The 22,897-nt window shown below is 39.9% G+C and overlaps 1 protein-coding gene and 1 pseudogene across 2 annotated transcripts in view; both read right to left on the bottom strand.

Annotated features, from left to right (window-relative positions):
- Positions 1–22,897, bottom strand: part of Nexmif (neurite extension and migration factor) — a 197,348-nt gene that overhangs the window by 16,636 nt on the left and 157,815 nt on the right. The window lies entirely within an intron of this gene.
- LOC110566819 (endothelin-converting enzyme 1-like) lies at positions 13,654–15,731 on the bottom strand (annotated as a pseudogene).

The following is a 22,897-nucleotide window of genomic DNA, read 5'->3' as shown; positions in this document are numbered from 1 at the left end:
ACTGATACTCCAACCAAGGACCATTCATGGAGATGACCTAGAACCCCTGCTCAGATGTAGCCCATGGCAGCTCAGTCTCCCAGTGGGTTACCCTAGTAAGGGGAACAGGGACTGTCTCTGACATAAACTCAGTGGCTGGCTCTTTGATCACCTCCTTCTGAGGAGGAGGCAACCTTACCAGGCCACAGAGGAAGACAATGCAGCCATTCCTGATGAGACCTGATAGGCTAGGGTCAGATGGAAGGGGAGGAGGACCTCCCTATCAGTGGACTGGGAAAGGAGCAAGGTAGGAGTAGAGGGAGGGAGGGTAGGATTGGGAGGGAATGAGGGAGGGAGCTATAGCTGGGATACAAAGTGAATAAATTGTAATAAATAAAATTTAAAAAACAAGCAGACATAAATATTACAAAGCAGAGTTCTAACCAAAATGAATCTGAAGAGATAGGAAAGGAGACTACATAAAAAAATAATCCACCAGGAGGATATTACAATTCTAAACATATGCACTGAACACAGATGCACCCAATTTCATAAAAGACACATTAGTAGATATAAAATCACAGATGAGTCCCAACTCAGTGATGATGCCTTCAGTACTCTACTGTCACCACAGACAGGTTACCTTAATAAAGAAAAGAATCATCAGACTTAAATGATATAATGAATCAAATCACCTAACAGACATGTATAGAACATCCTACTAGAACACCAAAGAATACATATTCTCAGCAGCTCATAGAACTTTATCCAAACTTCATCACATATAAGGGTACAAATCAAGTCTGAACAAATACAGGGATGTTATAATAACATCTTGTATTCTAACTGATCAGAATGGAATAACGTTAGATACCAACAGTAATAGAGATTAGAGAAAGTACATAAACTCATCGAAATTAAACAATACATTATTCAATGATGTATAAGTCTCTAGAGAAATCAATAAGGGAACACAAAATAAATAGAAATGAATGAAAATGAAAACACAGAATACCAAAACTTATGGTGCACAGTGAAGACAATCTTAAGATTTAAGTGTTCAGTGTAAGTGCTTATAAAAAAAGAGTTGGTTGGGCAGAGTGCATAGAATCTTATGAAAGAAGTGGGAATCTGGACAGAACAGGAGCTCCACAAGGAGAGCAATGGAACCAAAAAATTTGAACACGGGGGTCTTTCCAGAGACTCACACCCCAACCAAGGACCATGCATGGAGATAACCTAGAACCCCTGCACAGATATAGCCCACGGCAGTTCAGTGTCCAAGTGGGTTCCATAGTAGTGGGAACAGGGACTGCCTCTGACATAAACTGATTGGTCTGCTCTTTGATCACCTCCCCCTGTTGGGGGAGCAGTCTTACCAGGGCACAGGAGATGACAACGCAGCCAATCCTGATCAGATCTGAGAGAACAGGAGTAGAAGGAAAGAGAGGAGGACCTGCCCTATCAGTGGACTTGGGGAGGGGCATGCGTTAAGAAGGGGACGGAAAAGTGGGATTAGGAGGGGAGGAGGGAGGGGTTTATAGGGGGATACAAAGTGAATAAAGTGTAATTAATAAAATTTTAAAAAAAAGGGGGGGCAAGATGGCAGCACCAGGAAAACACTGCTTCTGAGGAGCAGGACAACATTTTCTGCAAGCGACCAAGAGACTGAACTCTGGGCCCTAAAACAACAGTGTTCATGTTTCCCAGGTGAGGGAAAACCCCCACGATGTGGGAATCAGTCGGGACCACTCTCAGGTCACCCAGCCAGAACCCAGAAGAGATCCGGGTCACACAGGCACTAGATTGCCCGACCAGAGCCACATGCCTGCGTGACCTGATCACCTTCCCAGGCTGAACGGTGGGTACAAAAAACACCAGAGACTGAGAGTCCCAGTCACAAGAAAAACCCACAGGGAAGGAAGGTAACGGGACTGGCCATGGGTCACCCAGGCTTTACCTGGAAAAGGTTTCACAGACCCGTGGGTATGAGCTGCCATCACTGAACTGGGATCAAGCCATGAGCACAGAGAGTTGTTGCTGCACCCAGCTCTCCTTCACAGACAAAGCTGTGCACCCCAGGGCAACAGAGACTGGGAGTCCCTGTCAGGAGTAAACCCCTCAGGGAAGGAAGGAAACGGGGACCCAATATACTGGATACTAGGTTATCCAGTATATGCCTGGAAAAGGTCCCACAGGCCAGCAGGCAGGCATGCGCACCACCAGCTCAGAGACCTTCTCTACCAACTATTCCTCACAAACAGAGCTGTGTGCCCCAGGGCACCAGAGACTTGGAGTCACTGTCGGGCAAAATCCTCACAGGGAACAAAGCAAAGAGGACAGACTTAGGCAACCCAGTATATCCCTGGAAAAGGCCCAGCAGACTGGCCCAACCCAGGGACCTGCTGTGCAGCAGATAGACTGCTGTTACCAGGAGAGGGGTACCCATCCCAGATTACCGCTTGGGTACTGGGGCACAGAGCCCCAACCTCAGACCTACAAAAGCCCGGGATCCCCGAGATCAACCCCCAGATACTGTTCCAAGGGGCAACCAGTTATCCCTAACAAAACTGAACAAACCATGGGACACCCAGGTTACAGCAGGAGCTCACTAAATTTACAGCAAGAAACCCAGAAGCAGGGCAGCTGTTTCCAGGACTTCTCTGGGTGAAAGGAGAGCCCTCTAGACTAACAAGAATCACAGTTACGACTCAGGTCTGTATGCCTGAGGTGAGCTGTGGCAACTCCTGAAAAACGCTGGCCATACAGTGACCATACCCAAAAAGCTGAGGAGGATTCCTTCAGGAAAACCTTCTTCCTGCCAAGGGGATTCTCTCCACCACAGGATTCCAGGAACCACCAGAAACTAACTCCAAACACCTAAGATAGCCCAATGGGTAGAGGCCAGCATAAAAGCTCAACCAACAAAAGACAGAGCAATATGGCATCTCCAGAACCCAGTTATTCAGGGGCAAGTAGCCCTGGACACCCCAGCATAATTGAAATTCAAGAAGATGACATAACATCTATGCTTATGAAGAGGATAACAGAGGAAACAAATAAAATGCATAAATACCTAGAAGAAGAGAAACTCAAACAGATTATGGCCATCCATAAAGAAATAGAGGAAGATAAAAAAACAGATTATGGCCATCCGTAAAGAAATACAGGAAGTTGTAGCCAAACAGCTTGTGGCCTTTAGAAAGGAAGTACTTAAATCACGGAAATAATTAGAAAAAAAATAAACAATTCAAAGAATCAATGAAACCAAGAGCTGGTTCTGTGAGAAAATCAACAAGATAGACAAACCCTTAGCCAAGCTAACTAGAGAGACACCATCCAAAACAACAAAATCAGAAATGAAAAAGGGGACATAACTACAGACATTGAGGAAATCCAAACAATCATTAGGACTTACTTCAAAAGTCTATATGCACAAAATTTGAAAATCTAAATGAAATGGACAATTTTCTTGATCGATTCCAATTACCAAAGCTGAATCAAGACAAGGTAAATCAATTAAATAGTCCTATATCCCCCAAGGAAATAGAAGCAGTCATCGAAAGTCTCCCATCCAAAAAAAGCCCAGGACCAGATGGTTTCAGCGCAGAATTCTACCAGACCTTGAAAGAAGAGCTAACTCCAATTCTCTTCAAACTATTCCATAAAATAGAAACAGAAGAAACACTACCAAACTCATTCTATGAAGCCACAGTAACCTTTGTATCTAAACCTCACAAAGACCCAACAAAGAAAGAGAATTTCAGGCCAATCTCCCTTAGGAACATTGATGCAAAAATACTTAACAAAATACTTGCAAACCGAATACAAGAACACATCAAAGATATCATCCACTATGACCAAGTAGGCTTCATCCCAGGTATGCAGGGGTGGTTCAATATACGGAAATCCATCAATGTGATCCACCATATTAACAAACTGAAAGAAAAAAACCACATGATAATCTCCCTAGATGCTGAAAAAGCATTTGACAAAATCCAACACCCATTCATGTTTAAAGTACTGGAGAGATCAGGGATAGAAGGCACATATCTAAACATAGTAAAGTTGATATACAGCAAGCCTCTAGCCAACATCAAACTGATTGGAGAGAAACTTAAAGCAATCCCATTGAAATTAGGGACAAGGCAAGGCTGCCCACTCTCTCCATATCTCTTCAACATAGTTCTGGAAGTCCTTGATAGAGCAAGAAGACAGTTGAAGGAGATCAAGGGGATACAAATTGGAAAGGAAGAAGTCAAATTATCACTATTTGCAGATGATATGGTAGTATATCTGAGTGACCCCAAAAATTCTACCAGGGAAATCCTAAAGCTGATAAAAACCTTCAGCAAAGTGGCTGGATACAAAATTAACTCAAAAAAACCAGTAGCCCTCCTGTATACAAAAGACAAAAGAGCTGATAAAGAAATTAGGGAAACAACACCCTTCACAATAGCCACAAATGACATAAAGTACTTTGGTGTAACCCTAACCAAGCAAGTTACAGACTTGTATGAAAAAATTTTCAAGTCTCTGAAGAAAGAATTAGAAGAAGATATCAGAAGATGGAAAGATCTCCCATGCTCATGGCTTGGCAAGATTAACATAGTAAAAATGGCCATCTTATCAAAAGCAATCTACAGATTCAATGCAATTCCCATCAAATTACCAACACAATTCTTTACAGACCTGGAAAGAAAAATTCTCAACTTCGTATAGAATAACAAGAAACCCAGAATTGCTAAAATGATCCTCTACAATAAAAGATCTTCTGGAGGTTTCTCCATCCCTGATCTTAAGCTGTACTATAGAGCAACAGTTATAAAAACTGCATGGTACTGGCATAGAAACAGAATGGTGGATCAATTGAACCGAACAGAAGACCCAGAAATAAACCCACACACTTGGGGTCACATGATCTTTGACAAAGATGCCAAAACCATACAATAGAAAAAAGATAGCATCTTGAACAAATGGTGCTGATCTAACTGGATGTCTACATGTAGAAAAATGCAAATAGATCCATACTTATCACCCTGCACAAAACTAAAGTCCAAGTGGATCAAAGACCTCAACATAAAACAGACACATTAAATCGGTTAGAAGAAAAAGTGGGGAAGAACCTAGAACTCATTGGTACAGGAGACAACTTCCTGAACAGAACACCAACTCTTAGACCAACACCAACTTAGCGCAGGCTCTAAGAGCAACAAGCAATAAATGGGATCTCATGAAATTGAAAAGCTTCTGTAAAGCAAAGGACACCGTCATCAAAACAAAATGACTCCCTACAGATTGGGAAAGAATCTTCACCAATCCTTTATCTGATAGAGGGCTAATATCCAGTATATATAAAGAACTAAAGAAGCTGAAAAGCAGCAAACCAAGTAATCCAATTAAAAAATGGGGAACAGAGCTAAACAGAGAATTTTTTATAGAGGAATATCGAATAGCAGAGAAACACTTAAAGAAATGCTCAACGTCATTAGTCATCAAGGAAATGCAAATCAAAACGACCCTGAGATTTCACCTTACCCCCATTAGAATGGCCAAGATGAAAAACTCAAGTGACAACACATGCTGGAGAGATTGTGGAGGAAGGGGAACCCTCCTCCACTGCTGGTGGGAATGTAAATTTGTACAACCACTCTGGAAATCAATCTGGCACTTTCTCAGACAACTAGGAATAGCATTTCCTGAAGATACAACCATACCACTCCTAGGCATATATCCAAAAGAGGCTCAAGTACACAATAAGAACATTTGCTCAACCATGTTTGTAGCAGCTTTATCTGTAATAGCCAGAAGATGGAATCAGCCCAGATGCCCCTTAACTAAAGAATGGATGCAGAAATTGTGCTACATCTACACGATGGAATATTACTCAGCAATGAAAAATAAGGAAATCATGAAATTTGCAGGTAAATGGTGGGACCTGGAAAGGATCTTCCTGAGTGAGCTGTCCCAGAAGCAGAAAGACATACACGGGATATACTCACTCATATAGACATGTAATATAAGATAAACCTACTAAAATCTGTACATCTGAAGAAACTAATAAAGAGAGAGGACCCTGACTAAAACGCTCAATCCCCATCCTGAAAGGCAAAGAGGAAGGACATCAGAAGGAGAAGAAAACAGGAATCAATCTAGGAACCTGTTACAGAAGGCCTCTGAAAGGCTCTGCCCTGCAGACTATCAAAGCAGATGCTGAGACTTATGGCCAACTGTTGAGGACTGTGCATGGAATCTTATGTAAGAAGTGGGAAATAGAAAGATCTGGAGAGCACAGGAACTCCACAAGGAGAGCAACAGAACCAGAAAATTTGAACACAGGGGTCTTCCCAGAGACTCATACTCCAACCAAGTACAATCCATGGAGATAACCTAGACCCCCTGCAGAGATGTAGCCCATGGCAGTTTAGTGTCCAAGTGGGTTCAATAGTAATGGGAACAGGGACTGTCTCTGACATAATCTGATTGGCCTGCTCTTTGATCACCTCCCCGTGAGAGGGGAGCAGTCTTACCAGGCCACAGAAGATGACAATGCAGCCACTTTTGATGAGATCTGATAGACCAAGATCAGAAGGAAAGAGAGGAGGACCTCCCCTATCAGTGGACTTAGGGAGGGGCATGCGTGAAGAATGGGAAGGGATGGTGGGATCGGGAGGGGAGAAGGGAGTGGCTTATGGGCAGATACAAAGTGAATAAAGTGTAATTAATAAAAAAAGTTAAAAAAATAATAAAAAAGAAATGTCCATGAATATAAAAAAAAAAGTTGGATGCTACTTCTGAATCATCGCTGAAATGTGATGATTTTATTTTATTTTATTTTATTTTATTTTATTTTTAAATGTGATGATTTTAAAGAAGGGTTATCCTGTCATAGGTAAAGCACAAGATTGACTAATAATACTTGCAACTAAGGGCAAATTAGCATGCAAGCTTTCCCAAAATTTTTCCAGCAACATGGAATCAAAGACAAATGAAAGTTATCGATTGATATTTTATATGCAAACAACTTGAATCTTTTTTAATATAAATATATATTTTTTTCAAAAAAATTGAGATATCTTAAATTAATCATGTAATGTGCCTTAAGCCTTGGAAAGACATGAAAAAACCAAAGCAAAAGATGGTAGGTAAGTAGAGATAATCAAAATAAAGCCTAAAATTAATTAAAGGAGAAATAACAGTAACAACAACAAAAAATATTCAAAGAATCAAGTAAAGACCCTGTCCTTCGGAAAGATAAACAGTATTAATAAACCCTTAGCCAAATTTGCCAGAATGAAAGGAATGCAAACATTATTGCAGTTAATTAAATATTAATTAATTAAAATGAAATGCAATTATATGAAGAGAGAAAATACAATAGATAACAAAAAATTCAGAAAATAATAACATTAAAAATTAATCACATACAGAATAGATGTACACACACACACAAGCATGAACACCCTCCTCTTCCTAGGTATAATGCTAATTAAGGAAATAAGCAACAGTTGGGATCTCATGAAACTAACAACTTTTGTACAAAAAAAATAAAAGATCAAATTAGTGAAGAGGAAGGCATCAGGGCCTCAGAGTTTCTACTTTGCAATGGACCTATCAACAGAGGAAGGGGGAAATTTGTGGTGTCCTATCCTTAGACAAAGAATGACTAGTGTGATGGTGAGGGAGGGGGGCTACAACTGGGATACAAAGTAAATAATAATAATAATAATAATAATAATAATAATAATAATAATAATAAATGACAAGTAACTAATGACTGCTTGGAGGAGAATTAGCCTTCCCTTGGGATGAACCCCCTTATTGGTTGTCCAATACAGCACGGTCAGCCCTGAAACCAGATATATATAAAACAATCAAATGGACTAGCTGGCTGTATTTATATAGACTTAGCAAGTTGTATTTATATATTTATGCATTCACACATGCAGGGTACTGATTATTACTAAGAACTGATGTTTTATAAAGGAGCAACACACTTAAGTATCAATAATTATTCAGTCATGTCAGACACGATAAAAATATTTATTGTTCCTGGACATAGTAGAAACATTCTAACTTTATTCTGGGTAAGAACATCAATTTCCTTTAACAGAAAAATCTTACCCAGTACCCGGAATTTATAGCTCAGAAGTAAAGGAAGTGTTATAAGGCTTATAAGAGAGGAGAGATATACTTTGGCAGCAAACTAAGAAAATTCAGAGCAGAGTGTGTGGGCTTGAAGACCTGTGATAGTGAGAGAACAATAAAGAGTATGGACTAGGTTCTAGGCTGTTACTAAAAGTATTTCAGTTTGACTTATAACTACTTTACAAAGTTCGTTTTAGTAAATTCCCATTTTCTTTCAAAAAGGAAAACTGAGTAGCATAGGAATTAATTTAATGAATTAATAAGTGTTTATTTTCTAGAATTAAAAGTAAATTCTAAGCAATCTTTTAGACATTTCTTATGAGTTTTCAAATCTTATTTTATAATAGATAACTACATGCATTCATTTTCTTAATTTTTATTTATTTATATCTTTGTAGTTTACAAAAATGATTCTGGAGAGAGACAATAATTTCTCATACCCTAACCCTGAGCTTGTGTTAGCTTTTTCCTATTGATAAGGTATTTAAGACAACAAATTTGGTGAGGTTTAAAAAATCTGTTTTATGTTAAAACTGATTAGCACTTTTGGAGGAATAGTACAATGAAATGGCATTGGAATAACATTAGTTGGAGACAGATATTTTTAATTAAGGCAATTCTCAATGAAACTGGAAAAGCATGTACCTTCCCTTTGATTAGGCCTAAGGAAGGCTCACAGATTTTTGTCCACTTGACTGTTAAGCTATTCTTCAGAGGCCTTGAAAACTTGTGTCTGATGGTATAGATGGCTCATACCAGTATTTGTGTTAGTTGCTATGTGTGCGTGTGTGTGCGTGTGTGTGCATGTGTGTGTGTATCCATTGCTTTTCCCAACTGGGGAAAAAGTGAAATATAAAGTAATGACATAGTTTCGACAAAGTCATCGGTATTTAACTAGTACCAACTGCTGGAACACCAGTTTAAATCAAGTCACAAACTGACTCAATACTACCCATGCTTATGTTTTATCAAGCACTTCTGTAGAAAAGACAGATGAATAAGACTAGAAGCTTGTTCTTGAGGTACTCTATACCTAGTAAGAGAAGTTAAAAATGGACAAATTCTAATACAGGCATTAGTACACTAGAAGAGAGACAAAACGTTTTGATGGGAACTTATAATGCAATTATTCTACCACTGGAGAAGACAGAAATCAGGAAGGGCTTCACTTTTAGCAACAATATTTGAGATACACATTGAAAAATGATCTTTCAGGAGGTGTTGATAGGGAAGTGGAGTGGAGGAAAAGGCAGTCTAGGCCAAAAAGCATTCTTGAAATACCCTGGGTCTCTCATTCAAGTCTATCATTTAAGGAAGTGCTATAAAGGGATCTTTTCTGAGACTCATACTCCAACCAAGGACCATTCATGGAGATAACCTAGAACCCCTGCACAGATGTAGCCCATGGCAGTTCAGTGTCCAAGTGGGTTCCATAGTAATGGGAGCAGGGACTGTCTCTGACATGAATTGATTGGCCTGCTATTTGATCACCTCCCCCTCAGGGGGTAGCTGCCTTACCAGGCCACAGAGGAAGACAATACAGCCACTCTTGATGAGACCTGATAGACTAGGATCACAAGGAAGCAGAGGAAGACCTCCCCTATCAGTGGACTTGGGGAGGGGCATGCGTGGAGATGGGAGAGGGAGGGTAGGCGGGAGAGGTTCATGGGGGGGGGATACAAAGTGAATAAAGTGTAATTAATAAAAATTAAGAAAATACACAATGTAGGTATTATGACTGGCCTTGAAATGTTCTATTTGCTTTGTATATAGTGATTTTCTAAATCCACATGCAACTTCTTAAGTCTCATTTCTTTTTCATTCTGTTTATCTTTTCCTGTATTCAATATTCCAAATATTATAGCTTTTTACATTTTTATTAATGATTCAGTATGGTAAAACAAAAACATATCAGAATTGGACAAAACAAACAAAAAGAAGAAAAAGGACCCAAGAGAAGGCACAAAAATCAGAGACCTACTCATTTGCACAATCAGGAATCTCATAAAAGCACTAATAGCCACAATATACATGCTAAGGACTTGGTATATATCTATATAGGCCCCGTACATGCTACCTTAGTCTCTGTGAGCTTTGATCCTGTTTTGATTTATAGAGGGCCTTGTTCTCCTGATGCCCTCCATCCTCTCTGGCTCTTAGTCTATTTCCATCTCCACTTCCACAAGGTTTTCTGAGCCATGAGGGGAATGATTAGATGAAAACATCCTACTCAGGGCAGAGTTTTCAAAGATCTCTCACTCTCTGTATAATGTCTGGCTGTGGGTGTCTATATTTTTTTCCCATCTACTGCAGAAGGATGATGGACGAGCATGACACTGATCTATGAGTATGGTAGAATGTTATTTTTTGTCTATGTTACTTTAGTAGAACAGTAATATTTGGTTTTATCCTAGGTTCCTGGGCTATCTAGTCTTAGCTTCTTGGTCATCCAAGCAGTGTGGGGTATGGGTTCCATCTCGTGGAGCAAGCCTAGCATATCTTGCATATCTTGCAGGCAGGATAGCCCTGTAGATCAAACAGTCTGTGGCTATACTGGTGTTTATATTTTTCTTTTGGTAGTGTGAAGAGAAACTTCTTGTAACAAACACCCTAGAATGTAGGGGTAGAGGTTCTGTGGAGGCAGCAGCTCATTTTTTTCCAAGTTCAATGAGTTGTTTAGGTGTTATTTTCAGCAATGGGACCCTGGCATCAGGTTTTTCTCTTAATATGTGGCTTTTTGCCTCTGGATATTTTATACTTGAAATTCTCTTTGCCAGGAACGCCTTTCCTTTTCTCTATTCTTCCTCTCCTTTTCCTTTACCTCTATATATTTTCCCACTCATTTGTATTTTGACACATTCCTTAACTATTACAACTCATGACAAAATTTGTCTCTGCTCTTTAGGCTCTCAAAAATCTTTGATCTCTTCCATGTTTATTTATCACTTCTTTATGTCTGGTATCACCCAAAAGGCTATATGGTACTGTTTATCTCTAAAGCGCCTGGTTTAGAGTGTTATCTGTAGTCTGTAAAGTTTGCTTTAAAATAATGTTGAATGATATGAAAATATGAGAGAAAATCTGGGTAGAAGTACTGTTGTTTTTAATAATATCTAGGTTGTTTGATTTTACAAATAAAGACCCATGAGCCAGAAGCTGGGGTGAAAGCCTGCTAGCTCAGAAAGGCAGAGAAAGCACCCAGTTGACCTTCTTCCCCAAAAGGAAGCTGTCCCTTTTTACTCTGTCTCAAGAAAAAAAAAAAAAAACCCTCAAACTAAATGTCCCTCCCTTCTACTTCCTGTGCATCTCTCTATCCATCTTCCTGATTTCCTCTTACTCTCTATGTTTTTTTTTTCCTATGTTCACTCCCTGTCAACTGGTTTCTTGCTCTGTCTCTTGACCTATGGTTGACTTTATTTAACCTTGTTTATAGTATTCAAATAGAAAGCTTTTTGATTAAAGTTGTGTGCCATGCTGAGCCACATCACAACTAGCAACAGGTTTTTCCCAGTAAACAACATAATCTCAAGTTTCACAGTCTGATCAAATATCCTGCAATATTTCCCCCCTTTTGTCTGAATAAAAAGGAATGATTTTTAACTCTAACATAGCAAAACCATTTAGTATATACATATTTAGATATGTATAACTGATAACACACTGAAGCTGAACTATGGAGTAAGTTCTAAGGATATTACAGAGTTTTAATTGGTGAAGAACATTAAGACCAGTGATAATGGTATAGACAAATGTAGGGAGATAAGGCTAGGCATGGGGACCTATGCTGTAATCCCAACACTTGAGAAGCTAATGCAGGAAGATTATCATGAGTTTGTGAGTAGTCAGGGCTATAGAATGAGACTTTGTTTAAAGACAGAGAGAGAGAGAGAGAGAGAGAGAGAGAGAGAGAGAGAGAGAGAGATAGTTTAGAAGATCAAGTGTACAATGCCAAAAACAAAACAAAACCTTGGAATCAGGAATCAGGAAATAGAAATGGAAAATAAATATTAGCCTTCAGCAGAGCTATAGATATGTGGTTTAGAGACTTGGTGAGGCAAATTAGTCAGCACATAGAAGAAAGAGGTTGAGAAGTTAATACAGAGTTGTGAAAAGAACATTGAAAGCAGGTGGATTTCAAGGCAGAGTAGCCTCAAAAAAGTCTATATGCAAGATTTTTATGTAAATAAATCAGATCATTATTAAGACTGTTAGGTCCTACATGGCTAATGAAGCGAACCTGGGTTGTAGCTGTCACAGTGGAAAATGAGCAAACAACCAGGAAACTGCTACTAATGATAGGCAATCTACAGGTTTGCTCAGAGACTGAAATGAAACACAAAGACAGTACTGTTGTAGTGAGCAGGTCCACAGAAGGTTTTTCATTCTAGTCTAGATAGCTCCGTCTATAACTATTCTTCCCAGTCGAAAGTGGAAGAAATAATTAGCTTAGCAAAGCAGATAGCATTTTTGTCCACAGTTCTGCCTGGTTAACTCTGCCTTCTGATACACTGCAAGATTTCAAAGATCTAGGTTAGAAATATGTACTTAATGCTTTAAAATTTTAAAAACATGTGTGTGTGTGTGTGTGTGTGTGTGTGTCCCTGTCCTTCCATCTGTCTGTGGTAACCAGAAGAGGGCACAGATGCCTGGAGCTAGATTCACAGGTGGCTATGAGCACAAGTTGTATAAACTGAAATCTGGTGCTCTGCAAAAGCAACAAGTTCTCTTAACCTTCAAACTATCTCTCTAGCCCCTACACAATATTTTTAAGTACAATAAACATACTTAAGTGATCAACCATACAACCTTAAAATATTAAGAATGAGGACATAAAAATGATCACAAAGAAATTCTAAAGCAGTGGTTCTCAACCTGTGGGTTGTGATCTTGTTAGGGATCCAATAACACTTTCACAGGGGTCACCTAAGACCATCAGAAAACACAGATATTATATTATCATTCATATCAGTAGTAAAACTACAGTTATGAAGTTGCAACAAAAGTAATTTTATAGTTGTGGTTTACCAGGATATGAGGAACTGCATTAAAGGTTTGCAGTATTAATAAAGGCTAGGAGCCACCAAATTTATATTTTTCCTTAAGAATTTTGTTTGTTTTTATTTCTTCTTTTAGTTTTGAGATTTTTTTTTCATTTCAGCTTTTAAAAATTATATATATGTATTTATAAATTATAGTTTATTCACTTTGTATCCTTGCTGTAGCCCCTCCCTCACCCCTTCTCATGCCCCTTGCCAAATCAACTGATAGGGGAAGTCCTCCACCCCTTCCATCTGACCCTAGCCTATCAGGTCTCATTAGGACTGGCTGCATTGCCTTCCTCTGTGGTCTGGTAAGGCTGCTCCCCCATGAAGGGGAGTAGTTTTGAGATTCTAATATAATTTCTCCTTTCCCTTTCCTCCTTCTAAAAACTCCCATATTTGTTCTTTTTCAAATTCATGACCTTTTTTTTTTCATTAACTGTTATGTGTATGTGCACATACACGTTAATCCTAAATATAACCTGCTTCAGGGCTGAACATGAAAGCAGGAAAGGGTGTGGGGATTGGTGCTGAGACTTTCATGGGAGCTGTCAGGTAGTCAGACGGCACCAGATCTGTTCAAATCCCAAGAAAACCTGGTTGTTGGTGAGACCCAGAGAAGGCAGTGTCTGCACAGCTCTATTCTTCTTTACCCAGTTCTGGTAAGCTTCATAGGCTGCCTTGAGGATCCCATTGTGGCCAACGTTCTCCCTGATAGTGTGCCGATCATTCATGGGCCCCCAGTTTATAATGCAGTTGCTGTATTGCTGCACCATGTAATTGGTCTACTGCTTGAAGGCCTCCATGATGAGTCCCTCCACCAGGGTTAGAAGTTCCCATCCTCATCATATTCCTGGCCTTGATCGTCAAAACATTGAGTAAGCTTGTGTCCCAGGATGATACAAATGCTACCAAAGTTTACAGCATTGGGTGAAGAGTGAGTACAGAATGGTGCCTACAGAATTCTGAATAGAAACACAATCTCGTTTTTGGTGGGGTGGGGTCATACTCCACTAATCTCTATTGGGGGTTTTACTGAGCTGGTAGGCTGTGACTATTCATAAAAAGCTGAAAAGTCCTGGAGTTCTCGAAGTATAGATAGGAAACTATGGTGCAATCATTGAAGACTTTGTCCTTAGGGTCCACGATGAAGTTGGGGTAGTCTATCATGTAGATGGCATCTATCTGCCTTTTTCTTGGCTGATTTCTGGATGTCTTCATCCATATACCTCAGGATCTCTCCAAATGCTTTCTTGATCTTCAAGAATTACTCACTGGCTATGCTTTTGCTGTCTTCAGTGAAGGTCACTTTCACAAACATGGGGTCCAGGGTAAAGCCCAAGTTGTTTTCTGTATCACATATACACACACAAAAAAACTTCCACCAAGCGAAGCAGGTCTTCTCTATATATGACCTTCATGAACTTATTATCATCCTGAGAGTACTGTTTTTTTGTACCAGGTTCCACATCAGGTAGTTGTTCAGCATTCACCTGTTGGTGTTGCTGATGAGGGTAGAGACTTGTCCCAGGAATTCTTCCTTGTCGACCATGATCGGCTCAGACTCCACTGAGTTAAAACAATGAAGTGTTGAGAAAGGGTAAGCAGTTGGTAGGAGGTGCCAACATCTGCAGCTCAGCTGCTGTGACTTTGTGGTAGACGAACTCCTCATCCTGGCACATCTTCTGGGGAATAGTGATATTGGCCAGTACTTGTTTCAAGATCCAGAATCTGCTGCATTTAGGGTTGGATAGAGTCCTCATTCCCACTGCTCAGCAGCTTCCCCCGATGGACCATGTGATATAGAGTCAGCACCTTCTTGTTTTCCATTTGTTCAGGTCTGTAAGAGGACAAGCCAGGCTGGACTGGTTTACATGGATCACATTGCTTTTGGATTTCTTAGAGTCCACACTGACTTCATAGAAAACAGTAAGGTTTGATAGTGGCTTGTGATCACCTGCAGTGTGTCTTTGAAACTGTCCTCAGCCAAGGGTCTTGTAGTATTCCAGCTCCAAAGTTTTCTATGAGTTCTATCAGAGCTTGGCTGAGCACCTCAATCCTTATTTCATTCTTACACACATGGCAGGAAATGAGGGCCTTCCTCTGCCTCACTCATGCTGGCAGTGGAACTTTTGAGCAGGTGCTCTGTGATGGCTTGATTGTGTTCTCAGAGGTTGCTGAAAGTCCCACCATTGTGAGTGGCCATTAGGTATGGTGTTGCCTTTGGTCCATGCCTCACAGATGTAGCTGAAGAATTCCTGGCAGGGGTCCACCGTGGGGTCCATGGAGTTTAAGATGGAACTTCTCAATTAGATGCAGGCCTGTTCAGACATACTGAGGTCAATTTTGTCCAGTACTAGATGTCTAGGGCTGCCAGGCAGACCATCAGCTCTCCTGCCAGAAGCAACAGCAGAATCACTAGCTGTTTCTAAATGGGAGTTGACACCATTTAGCATCTCTGGCCTCTCCAGGAACTGCAGAAGTTCACCTGCAAGGCATGTCACCTTCAGAAAGTGAGTCCAGCAGGCCCTCCTTGTCCAGTGTCTTCTGCTTGTAGGTCATCATCGTCATCGTTCATGGGCTCTGTAGCAAGGCTCTGGCTGTGTATCCCTTTGGGCTTGGGCTCTGGCTGCAATGTGCTGCTGCAGCCTGTGCTCTCAAGTCAGTGCAGCTGCTGCCACTGTGTTCCTACTGTGTTTTTTTTACTCCATTTTTCTGTGAAATACTCTGCTGTAGTATGGGTAGATGGATCAGCTAAATGGGTAGGAGCCATTTTGGGTGATTTTATGAATGCATCAACAAGAAAAGAAACTTTTTGTAATTCAAGAATTGACAAGCTTCCTCGAGCTCAGGGCATTTAAAAATTTTTTTAATTTTAATTTTAATTATACTTTATTCACTTTGTATCTCCCCGTAGCCCTCTCCCTCCTCCCCTCCCTATCCCACCGTCCCTCTCCCTTCTCCACTCATGCCTCTCCTCCAGTCCACTGATAGGAGAGGTCTTCATCTCCTTCCTTCTGATCCTAGTCTATCAGGTCTCATTAGGATTGGCTGCATTGTCTTCCTCTGTGGCCTGGTAAGGCTGCTCCCTCCTCAGGTGGAGGTGATCAAAGAGCAGGCCAATCAGTTCATGTCAGAGACAGTCCCTATTCCATTCCCATTACTATGGAACCCACTTGGACACTGAATTGTCATGGGCTACATCTGTACAGGGGTTCTAGGTTATCTCCATGAATGGTCCTTGGTTGGAGTATCAGTCTCAGAAACGACCCCTATGTTCAGATTTTTTGGTTCTGTTGCTCTCCTCGTGGAGCTCCTGTCCTCTCCAGGACTTACTATTTCCCACTTCTTTCATAAGATTCCCTGCACTCTGCCCAAAGGTTGGCCATAAGTCTCAGCATCTGCTTTGATACCCTGCAGGGTAGAGCCTTTCAGAGGCCCTCTGTGGCAGGCTCCTGTCCTGTTCCTTGTTTTTCCTTCTTCTGATGTCCATCCTCTTTGCCTCTATGAATGGGAATTGAGCACTGGAAAAGATCATCCTGAGTGAGGTATCCCAGAAGCAGAAAGACACATAGGGTATATACTCACTCACAAGTGGATATTAGACATATAATACAGGATAAACATACTAAAATCTGCACACTGAAACTAATCAAGAAAGAGGACTTAAGCTCAGGGCCTTTTGTCTTTATTGTTTAATTTTCTTTTTTAAAAAACATCTTTTACCCTTCTGTCTCTTTTGGAGTAAACAGCCTAAGTTTATGGGGATGTTGAATTACAATTGAATCATGTTCATGCTGTGGGTCTAAGCAATCTCATAGATCAAATTCAACAGTGAAAACCTATCAATGGGAAACTTGCTTGGCCCTTGCAGGTGATATTCTGTCTTTAAACAGTTACCTGTACCCTCCTATGTCTTTACATTTACAGAACGCACTTCAAGGAGCCAAGAGAATTTAAAAAAATAAAACTTCCAAAAGCTCTTTGCAAGGACAGAAAGCAGAAGTGAAGGAAGCACCTGAAGGAAGAGAGAGTACTCTTTAGAATCTTGTTGTCCCATGGTTTACTTCGAGCCCCTTCCTGTCTTTCCCATTTTTAACTTTGTATTTTGCTTATGTATTTTTATGAAGTCTCCTAGTTTGACTTTTTACCCCCTTTTATATATTTATCATGGTTGTACTCACTCCTGATGATTTCTCCTGTAGTATTGTCCCACAGTTGGGTACCACTTGACCTGAAACCTCATGAACAAGGATTTCAATTAGTGAGGTGTGAAGTGGGAGGATCAGGGCTTGAAGAATAAAAGAGACAACAGAAATTGCTGGGTCCAGAAGGTCTCGCATAAGTGATGTCTTATGCCAAGCAGGTATATTAAGAAGTATAGCATCCTATATACTATTTGTAGGGACAAAATAGTCAAGGTGAGCAGAGACCTAAATCTGCTCACCAATAAATGTTGGTGAAGTAAATACAAGACACCTCAAGACACAGTTGTATTAGAACTGATAACCACTGTTCAGAAGAAAGAACCAGGTCCCTAGAAACCAAAACCTTCACTCCTTATAGACTGGACCTTGCCAAGTTTGATCCTGGAGAAAGACACAGAACTAATGTTCCCTTTGTCCTTTCATCAGGGCTTCTGAGAAGGTCTTGGGTCAGTCTGGCTCCCAAAAGTATTGGATAACCAACTCTTGTGCTCTTGATTGGAGAAGACTATTTCTCCTACTTCTATCATTCCTAGGTTGGCTGTAATTCTTTATGTAGATTTGAGGCCTCATGGGTTTCCCCCACCCAGTTTGGCACATTTATTGTTGTTTTCCTTGTTCAGCTCATATTTAGCCAGTCATGGTGAGATTTTTATGGATGTAGCCTCTGACTTTCCTAGGAGACACAATCTCTAAAGCAAACTTCCTGATCTTTTGGCTATGAGCCTTAGATGTGGGAGTGTTTTTAGATATATCCATTGGGCACAGGACTCCACAACTCTGGGTTTTAACTGGTTGTGGTTTTCTGTGATTGTCTCCACCTGTTACAAAGAGAAGTTGTCTTGATGAGAGGTGAAGATTACACTTATTTGTGAATATAAGCACAAATATTTATAGATTGTTGTTAGGGATTATGCTGCTTTAGAAAATGGTGGATGTAGATGATCTTCCTAGGTACTTCTTCAACATCCATGATTTCATTATCACTGAGCAGTTGGCTAGGTTTCCAGTACCAGGCATGGTATCCCTCTTGTTGAGTAGGTCTTAAATATAGTTAGAGAGCTGTTGGTTACCATCTATGTATGTGTGCCACTATTGTACCTATAGTACAATATCATGTATCATGCCATGCTGGTTGCTGTGGTTCACAGGCTAGATAGAACTGTTGGTTGCTTCCCTCCTTTGGAGGCTTGTAGGGTGGCTTCTGATACCATGAAAGCTAGTCCTTACAGAGTGGACATTCAAATGTGTTCCAGATCAGGAGTCCCTAGGCTCAGTTTCTGAAGTAAATGGTATCTTCAACGATAGGGACTTACCTTCCACATATTCAGGATAACCAAGGGCAACAGCCATAGGTTATATGTTTTGTGAGTTCCTTGGACAGTCTGGTCCAACAACTCAAAAGAGGGCTTCTTATGACTGGTACTGGGGTTTTTGTTAGGTGGTCTTTGACTCTTGGAGGGAGCCTGTCAGACCAGATAAGAAAAGTCCATTTAAATGATATACTACATGTGTATATTCTTATACAGAATTATATGTGTTATAGGTTTTTAGATACATAGTTAATAGCATGAGTTATGACTTTTTCAGACATCTTTGGTGTTTATTTAATACTTCCCCTTCCTTCTTTTGTGTTTACCTCCATTTCTCCCTCCTGGATTCTATATATCTCAAAAATAAAGCAGTAACATGCTATCTCATGATAAGTTTTTCAAAAATTAAAAGAAACACCTGTAAAACATATAAAAGAAGTGATACACTATGACGAATAGAATACAGTTTCTAATGATCTAAGTAACATTAGACAAGCTCCTTCCTATCTCTGGCCATAAGTTTTGTGAACTATAAAACAGAGAAGATCAGTTAAATTATATCTAAGAGCTCATCTAGTTCTAAACATTTCATAATTCACTTTCAAAAATTGGTACATGTCCAAAGATTAGCTGTGAGTCTCAGCAACTGCTTCAATCCCCTGTTGGGTGAATCATTATGGAAGAAGAAAGGGGTGGGAATAAAGGGACATGGAGGGGACAGGAGCCCCACAAGGAGACCAACAAAACTAAAAGATCTGAGCCCAGGGGATCCTGCATAGACTGATGTCCCAATGGAGGACCATGAATGGAGAGGACCTAGACCCCCTGCTCAGATGTGGCCAATTGGCAACTCAGTCTCCATGTGGATTTCTGAGAGAAGGGAGCTGGGGCTGCCTCTATCATGAAGTTAGTTGACTGCTGTTTGATCACTTGCTCCTTGTGTTGCAACCTTGCCAGGCCACCAAGAAAGAGGATCCAGGCTGTTCTGATGAGACTTAACAAGCTATGGGCACATGGCAATAATGGAGAACTCCCCCTTTTAGTGGACTAGGGGAAAGGGATGTGGGAAGAGGGAAGGAGGATGGGACTGGGGAAAGTTGAGGGAAGGGTTTTAATTGGGATACATAATGAATAAATTGTGAAGAAAAAAAAATAAAATGGGAACATGTCTATCTTATATTATATGGTTAATATCCACTTATAAGTTCTGGGTTACCTCACTCAGGATGATTTTTTTCTAGTTCCTTCCATTTGCCTGCAAATTTCATGATTTCCTTGTTTTTAATTGCTGAGTAGTATTCCATTGTGTAAATGTATCACAATTTCTGTATCCATTCTTCAGTTGAGGGATGTCTAGGTTGTTTCTAGATTCTGACTATTATGAATAAAGCTGCTATGAACATAGTTGAGCAAATGTCCTTGTTGAATGGTTGAATATCTTTTGTATATATGCCCAAGAATGGTATACTGGATAGTCCTAAGGAAGCTAAACAACAAGAAGGACCCTAGGGAAGAGGCTTAATCCCCATTGTGAAGGGCAAACAGGATAGATACTGGAAGTAGGAGAAGACAGGAAAGAGGACAGGAGCCTCCCATAGGGGGCCTCTGAAAGACTACCCAGCAGGGTATTGAAATAGATGCTGAGACTCATAGCCAAACTTTGGGCAGAGTGCAGGGAATCCGGTGGGAGATAGAAAAACCTGGAAGGAAGAGGAGCTCACAAGGAGAACAACAGAGCCAAAAATTCTGGGCTCAGGGGGTCCTGCAGAGACTGATGAATCAACCAAGGACCATGTATGGAGATGACCTAGACCCCCTGCTCAGATGTAGCCCATGGGCAGATCAGTCTCCATGTGGGTTCCCTAGTAAGGGGAGCAGGGGCTGTCTTTGATATGGACTCCATAGTTAGCTCTTTGGTCACCTCTGCCTGATGAGGTGGCCTAAGTAGGCCACAGAGAAATAGAATCCAAGCCATTCTGATGAAAACTGATAGGCTAGGATCAGGTAGTGGGGAAGGAGGACCCCCCCTATCAGTGGACTAGGGGAGGGACATAGGGGGTAAGAGGGAGGGAAGGTGGGGCTGGCAGGAGACAAGGGAGGGGGGTACAGCCAGGATACAAAGTGAATAAATTGTAATAAATAATAATGATAAAGAAAAAAAAATTTTAAAAATCACTGGAAAAAATAAAATTGAAGTATAAATTAAAGAAATAATAAATGCTTATAATATTTTAAAAACGGGTACATGTAAAGCATTTTTTAATTTAAATTTGGGGTGATATTGAGATGATATATTATATGCCTCATGGAATTCTTTATTCTTTCCCCTTGCATGTTCTTCTGTATGTCTCTTTAACTTTTATAATTCATATATTTATCCTGCTATTCCTGGTAAATGGACTTAGAATGTTCCATCCACCTACATTTTGGGCAACTATTAGTCAAGTTGTGGTGGAGGGCTCTTTGGAGAGGATACTGATAAAAAATGATGATGGTTACATTTTGTCGTAGCTCAGCATGTGAGTCTTCCAATCTTAACACTTCCTTTCTCTAGTCCTAGGTGCACCATCTTTGTGACATTATTCTAAAGGGATTTGCAAGTGGAGCAAATTTGTAAGACCAGAAATTAATATGAAAGCAAATAAAAAAAATGCCCTGCCTATGTTAAAGGGCTATACAAATGCTAGAAAACAAAATATTTACTAAGATCTAAATACGAATTAGGGAGAAGGAACTGAAGAACATATGGTAATCGATACAGGGAGTAGTCTTCATTTCTAAACATTGATAATGTATGTAGCTCCACTTTACTGGCAAATCCTAGAGTTTCTTTGCCTTTGCAAAGAAGTTTTATTCAGAACTTCCATTTTTTTTCTCTCAGGTCCAAAAACTGAATGATAGAGGAGTCTAATTATGGTTTGTCAGATCATTCTTTCTAAACAGAGTCCCTTTCTTCTTGACTCTAGACCCATACAGGTAGTATAATGGTACATTGAAACAAACCAACCTATATACCCCTATTGGTATGTACAAGTTGATGTGTATCACTGAACATGGTACTTTATGAGGATGAGTTTATAAACAATATAACTTTGTTGCCAGGAGGCACTGAGTTATTTTTTTCATCAATTTTAAAATTGAGTTATTTTTTTATTAATTACAGTTTATTCACTTTGTAGCCCAACTGTAGCCCCTCCCTCTTCCCCTCCCAATCCTACCCTCCCTCTCTCATCTCCTTCCATGCCCCTTCCTCAATCCACTGATAGTGGAAGTCCTCCTCCCCTTCCATTTGACCCTAGCCTATCAGGTTTAATCAGGACTGGCTGAATTGTCTTCTTTTGTGCTCTACTGAGTTGCATTTAATGTCCAAGTTCAATAGCTTTAGGGTGAATTATTATTATTATTATTGTTATTATTTTACTTTCTCCATACTCTTTCTAATTTCTTTTAAAAATTATTGACATTTCTACTTCCTATTAATTACATTTTAAAAATTTTATTAAATTATTTTCAGAAATACAGTTGCTGAATTATATTCTGGGCTACAAAGATCTTGGAAGATAATTTAATCCCAATTTCCCCCCTTTGCATATAGTAACTACGTTCCAAAAGAAGAAACTATTTGCCATTGCCATAAAGTATGTTGGTATTATTTACACATTACTGTATGTGTGTTAGCTTCTAGTCAAGAAGTTTCAACATCTGCATCAAGTTTTGCTAGGTGAAATTAATTACAAATGAATAATAACCATTAATCACACTTCTAACTTCTTGTTTTTCTTTATTGGAGGAAATGTTGCTTAAATCCAAAAGCTGTCTTTTTTTTTTTCTCTCTCAAGATGGAGTAGAAACAGGTGGGAGAAAAAAAAAAAAAAAGAGCTCACATTCATCTTGGAAAAAGGATCTGCTAATCCAGCGTTCAGATTTTAGAGTTATGCGTTATACCATTAACATAATAGTCCCTATTACACACACACATACACATACACACACACACACACCACTACCACTTGTGGATACTGAAAAAAAAAAGCCAAGTTGTGTTTTATTTCCCAATGTGAAAGCAGGTTGCTATACAAAGAACCAGAAATTGGAAGATGACTGGAGCTAGGGATTCATTTAATCTAAATGTGCAAAAATGAATTTAACTATTTAGTAAGACTAAGTTAAAACATCATTGGAAAAGTTTTCGAGTGAGAAGGACTACAGACAA

This window comes from Meriones unguiculatus, chromosome X, assembly GCF_030254825.1.
Source record: "Meriones unguiculatus strain TT.TT164.6M chromosome X, Bangor_MerUng_6.1, whole genome shotgun sequence".
NCBI lineage: Eukaryota > Metazoa > Chordata > Mammalia > Rodentia > Muridae > Meriones > Meriones unguiculatus.
The sequence above is the reverse complement of the archived record's forward strand: the minus strand, read 5'-3'. Positions and strand labels throughout refer to the sequence as shown.